Here is a 6,253-nt window from a genome sequence, read left to right as displayed (position 1 = left end):
CTGGGGCTGGGGCTGGGAGCAGGCAGAGCTGTTTATCTTCAAGACACCAAGTGCTGCTGCTTTGGCCCCTCGGCCTTCTCTCCAAGGGCAAGGCCAGTGTGATTGGGTCGGTCTCACATTAGACAGATTTGAGGGAGGGCGAGTCCGGCACAAAGCTGATGAAAACGTGGCATCTCCAAATGCATGTAAACAAGAATTTTTATTTGAGCATTACATTTCATTGGTCAAGAGCATGTGTTTTGTTATACTGGTGATTAAAGCCTTTTAAAAGGGAGAGTTTGAAATGCCATTCTACTTACTTCATTCAGATGAAGCGGTGGGAGGCCATTGTTCTGGTTCCAACCTCTATTGTGAGAGCCAATGAGCTTGAAGTGCCAAAAATATTTTCTGCAGAGCCCTCTAGTAAGAGACTAAAAAGCCTTTATTCATTTTATTTTTGTAGGTTACCCCATGTTTTTTGTCAGGGAAACCGATCCAGCTAACCCTCAAATGCTATCATTTGCCCAGAGATGTGAATCGTCTTGCTAGCCAATAGAGTGCTGTGGAAAGGGGTCTCATGTAGATATAGTTAGGTTCAAACTTAACAATGTATCATTTATTCTCTCTTTTGACCCATTGAGAATTTGCTGTAATTTTTATGATTTTATGTTATCCTCTTTTTTTCCTCTATATTTTTCTTTATATGAGGTCCAGGGTAGGCAAATCTGTAGAGGTAATAATGGGTTGATAGTTTCTTAGGGTTCTGTCAGGGGAGGGTGGTGGTGGAGGTGGTGGAATGGGGAGCTAATAATGACGAGTACAAAAAAGAAGAAAAATGTTCTAAAACGGATTGTGGTCATGATTGCATAACTCTTGCTAATACATTTAAATGGTACAATTGTAGGGTATGTAAACTACATGTCAATAAAAGTGTCTTTAAGAAGCTGTCATTTGCAAAATATGGGGGTTTGTGGTATTGGGGGCCCTTCAGTCAACTGAGAGACCCTCTAGGGATGGAGTCGAACTGACCCTGTAGGGTGTTTTTTTTCATTTGCCATCTTTATGGTAAGAGATTGCCAAGTCTTTCTCCTGGGGAGCTGCTGGGTGGGTTTGAATCCTCAACCCCTAGGTTAGCTGCTAAATGTTTAATCCTCATCCCACCAGGGCTCCCTTTATGGGTGTGCTAAACTGTCTGTGTGTAGATAACCTGGTTGGTACCTGCTCCCCTGTCTGACAAGGAAATGATTTGCTAAAAAGCACCTAGTTAAAAACCAGCCCGTCCGGGAGAGACACAAGTTACCACTTCAAAATGGCCACTGCAGCGAATCAGGCACTTCCTGCCTGTCTTTCTGCCCACTTGAATTACCCTTCCCCACGGATAGCCAGGCACCACAGCACTGCCAGCGGTATTATAGATACTTCCTGCTCCCTCCTCCTCCTCATCTGAGTTTCTGGCATGCTAGCAGCATGCTGTTCATGGTTCAGCCAGATTTGGTAGCCCATCACACTGTCCCCTTTAAAGGGGGTTTCAGAGCCAGCCCTTCTCGAAGGAAGGCCTCCTGTTCAGCCCAGCTGCCAGCTGGAAGGAGGATTGCTGTTCCTTCTGGTCTGTAAGTCCCTGAATATAATAAAATAGTGTCTCTCAGATTCGCTCCCAGTTAGGTAGTTTGTTTCTCAGCACCTATGTGTAGAAGTCTCTCCCTCTTTAGGGCTTGAGCCCACACAAGTTGTCTGTCAGTCTGTTGTCCAGTGGTGGCTTGCGTGTTGCTGTGATTCTGGAAGCTGAGCCACAGGTATTTAAAATACCAATAGGGTCATCCAGGGTAGACAGGTGTCAGCAGCGCATCCAGCCTAACAAGAACCAGGTGATCTACTTCTAAGAAACATTAAGCAGTGAAAATCTTAAGACTCGCAATAGAGCATTGTCTGATCTTATGCTGGAAAGTGAGTCTCTCCGGATGGAAACACATCTGGGGAAGAGCTGCCTCCTCAAAGGACAGATGCCCTTGGGAGAGTGGATGGAGTACCAAATATGAATCTAAGAACATTTAAAGTTGTCAAAAAGGAATGAAATACATAAAGATCAATATCCTAGGCATTATTGAAACAACAGGGTTTGGGGCTATTTTGAATTGGGCAATCATAGGGCTACGGCAGGAAAGGTGAATGGAAGGGGACTAAATCTCATCCATCTTCAAAAAGAACATTTCAAGATCTGTCCTGAAGTACAGCCCTGTTGGTGATTGGCTAATACAAGGATAACATAGGATAAGACCAATTAATATAAGGATAGGATATGACCAGTTGATACTATTACTCAAATTTATGCACTAGCTACTCTTGTCAAAGATTAGGAAAGTAAAGATTTTTTTTTTTACCAACTTATTCACTCTGAGGTTGACTAAACAAAAATCAAGATGTAGTGATCATTACTGGTGACTGGAATATGAATGTTGGAAACAGAGAAGGATCAGGAGTTGGACAGTATGATAGAAACTAAACTGGAACTCACATGGCAGAATTTTGCAAGACAACACAACTTATTCATCGCAAATATCTTTTTTTTTTCAACAACACGCATAATGACTATACACCTGGACCTCATCAGATAGGATGCATAGGAATCCAATTGACTACATTTGTGGAAAGAGATGATGGAGAAACTTAATCTCATTAGTCAGAACAAGGCCAGGGGCTGACTGTGGGAAAGACGATCAATTATTCATCTGCAAGTTCAAGTTGAAGCTGGAGAAAATTGAAACAAGCCCATACGAGCCAAAGTACAGAGTACTGTAACCCACCTGAATTTAGCGACCATCTCAAGGGTGGGTTTGACAGATTCGGCACAGTAATTGAAGACCAGTTGTGGGATGGCATCAAGGACATCACACACGAAGGACGCAAAGACCCTGCAAAGGACAGAAAAGAAAGAAAAATACGAAAATGGATGTAAAGAGACTCTGCACCTTGCTCTTGGATGTAGAGTAGCTAATATTAATTGGGGAAATGATCACGGAAAAGGACTCAACACAGGTTTCAAATAAAATTCAGAAAAGGGCAGCAAACATTTCAGAAGAGGACATTGCTGATGTCAGATGGATCGTTCTTGGCTGAGAACAGAGAATACCCGAAAGCTAGTTACCTGTGTTTCATTGATTACACCAAGGTTAGTGGTTTGAGCCCATCAACAGCTCATGGGAGAAAAGTGGTGGTCTTCTTCGGGAAAGGTGAACAGCCCTAGGAAGCCCGCGAGGCAGTTGTTTGGCTCTATCCTGGAGTGTCACTGTGAGCATGCAGCAACTCAACAGGAGTGGGCTTGCTTTGTTTCTTAAATTGTATTCGGCATGATATTTAAGTTTCATCCATTTCTCCTTTAGGAGTAAGCGCTTCCAGTAATTCATCAGCTTGTTGAAACATTTCTATTAATATTCCATCAATTCCTGAAGCCTTGTTTTTTGTGTTCTTTTTATTTAACATGTGAAAAATATTTTTATTAATCATTTTATTGGGAGCTCTTACAGATATTGTAACAATCCATATATCAATTAGATCAAGAATAATTTTACAAAAGCTACGGCCATCAGTTTCAATACATTTTCTTTCTTCTTGAACTCTTTGATGCCACTTCCCCTTTATCCCTTTCCTTCCCTCCCTTATCCCCCAGGAACCCTTATGATTATATTATTATTATTATTTGCCATGTCTTACACCATCCCATGTATCCGTTCACCTGCAGTCATCATTGCTACCAGATCCCCCACCCCCTTCCCATACCCTCAGGAATCATTACTCCTGTATCGTTTCTGAATGGTTATCTTATTTGGCTTTCATGCATCAAGTGCTCTTAATTATACAATTGAACATATGCAGGTCTAACAAGATCAATGAGGTAAAACAAAAACCGTAATAGTAAGGGGAGGAAATATTAAAGAACTAGAGGATAGTTACGTGTTTCATCAGTGCTATACCACTCCCTACATTTATCATCCCTTCCATGTGGCCCTTCTGTGAGAGACTGTCCAGTTATCTTAGAGATGGATTTTGGGTTTCCACTTTGTCCATGCCCCTTTCCATCCACTTGATTGCTTGGTTTTGAACTTCTGACACTTATTCCCATCGACACCTCATGATCACACAGGCTGGTGTGCTTCTTCCATGTGGGCTTAGTTGATTCCCTGCAAGATGGCCATTTAACTTCAAGCCTTTAAGACCCCGGATGCTATATCATTTAATAGTTGGGCACCATCAGCTTTCTTCACCACATTTGCCTATGTACCCATTTTGTCTTCAGCGATCATGTTGGAAAGGTGAGTATCATACAGTGGCACATTATTAGAACAAACCATTCTTGCATTGAGGTTAGATTGAAGTAGAGATCCAAAGTTCATCTGTTTCCTTGTTGCAGATATCTATATCTATATGTAGATATAGATATATAGACAAATACATCTAGCTTTATATATTTACATATATACATATCTAGCTATATATATAATTATTGCTTTCTTCTTCATTCAGCTTTCGGTTTTTTCTTTCTTCCGGCACCACTATCATGTTTATCCATTGTTTACTTCTCAGTAATGCCTCTTGGATATATTTCAATTGATCAAACATGACCAGGAATGCTGCACGCTCCTCACCATCAATTATAGAATCCTTGCTATTCCCTGTCCCTGTCATTATTGGCTCACCATTCACTTCCCCCTGCCTCCTCCCTTCCCACCCTACCTCCTACCCCCAATGGTTGGTCCCATCAGTATCTCCTTGGGAAAAATAAAAGAGGGAAAAGAAAATAATAAAATAAAGAGAAATATAAAGAGAGAAAAGAAAGATGTCAATAGTTTCAAGTCTAACTGATATCCTGACCCAGAATAGATGAGCACCTCTCTGTTCAATAGCAAGCAGGACCCATTATAATCCATCAGTCCAATCCCCTTTCCTTTCAGGATTCCATATCCCGGGACCTGCTTACCTAACAGCCCTTACACCCTTTTAGTTTTCAGCATCCGTGACCAAAAGGCACATCTCCTACAAGACCCCATTGATTTTCCTGCAGTCGGGGGTGGAGCGGTCTATGGAGCCCTGGGTTTTTTGACTCATGCTTTCCGTGAAGCTTGAACTTCTTCCTGAAGTACTATTGATTCTGGCTTATACGCTACCTCCTGAAATGGTGGAATGTCAACTAGTTCCTTTGGGTACAGTGACTCTATATTCTTTGGATACTTCCTGCATCCTTCAGTATTTCTCCCATAGAATATTTCAATCTGGCAACTCGAGGGTTGAATTTTTCTTGAGCTCTATCAGTTCAAGCTATGCTAAATGTGTTCTTCCTTTTTGGTTTTGTACCTCTAGGTCTTAGCACATTTCGTTATAATATTTCATTTGATCTTCTTAAACTGCCCTTTGAAATGTTCTACTCAGCTTGTATACTTCACCACTTCTTCCATTTGCCTTAGCTACTATACGATAAAAGCAAGTTTCAGAGTCTCTTCTGGCATCCACTTCGATCTTCTCTTTCATTCTTGTCATTTTAATGACCTTTTGTTTTGATCATGAATGGTGTTCTTGATGCTCATCAATCCTTCTGTTCAATCCATCAAAGATGTTTTGAGATGTTTTCAAAATTCAGGTGCAATATGCTCAACATCATATTTTTGTTCCCATGGACTTGTTTAAATTTTCTTCAGCTTCCACCTGAACTTTCATATGAACAATTGATGGTCTGTTCCACAGTCAGCTCCTGGCCTGGTTTTAGATGCTGATATTGATCTTCTCCATCGTCTTTCCCCCACAAATGCAGTTCATTTCATTTCTGGGTATCCCAGCTGGAGAAGTCCGTGTGTATAGTCACCATTTGTGTTGTTGAAAAAAAGACATTTGCTATGAATAAGTCGTTGGTCTTGTAAAATTCTATCATGCGATCTCCAACTTCATTTCTATTACCAAGACCATATTTTCCATGTACTTTTTCTTCCTCTTGATTTCTAACTTTTGCGTTCCAATTGCCAATAATTAGCATTGCATCTTGCTTATGTTTGATCACTTTCAACTAAAGATGTTGGTAGAATTCTTCAAATTTTTCAACACCAACTTTAGTGATTGGGCAAAAATTTGAATAATAGTTGTATTGATTGGCTTTCCCTGTATTCCTATAAGTAAATCCAATCACAGTATCTATGCTGTGGTTGTTGTTGTTAGGTACCACCAAGTTGGTTCCGACCCAGAGTGACCATAAAAGCAACAGAACGAAGCATTGCCAGGTCCTGCACCAACA

Source organism: Echinops telfairi, unplaced genomic scaffold (genome assembly GCF_000313985.2).
Source record: "Echinops telfairi isolate 266 unplaced genomic scaffold, ASM31398v2 ScPeMD7_7475;HRSCAF=8513, whole genome shotgun sequence".
Classification (NCBI taxonomy): Eukaryota; Metazoa; Chordata; class Mammalia; order Afrosoricida; family Tenrecidae; genus Echinops; species Echinops telfairi.
Note: the sequence above shows the minus strand (reverse complement) of the source record.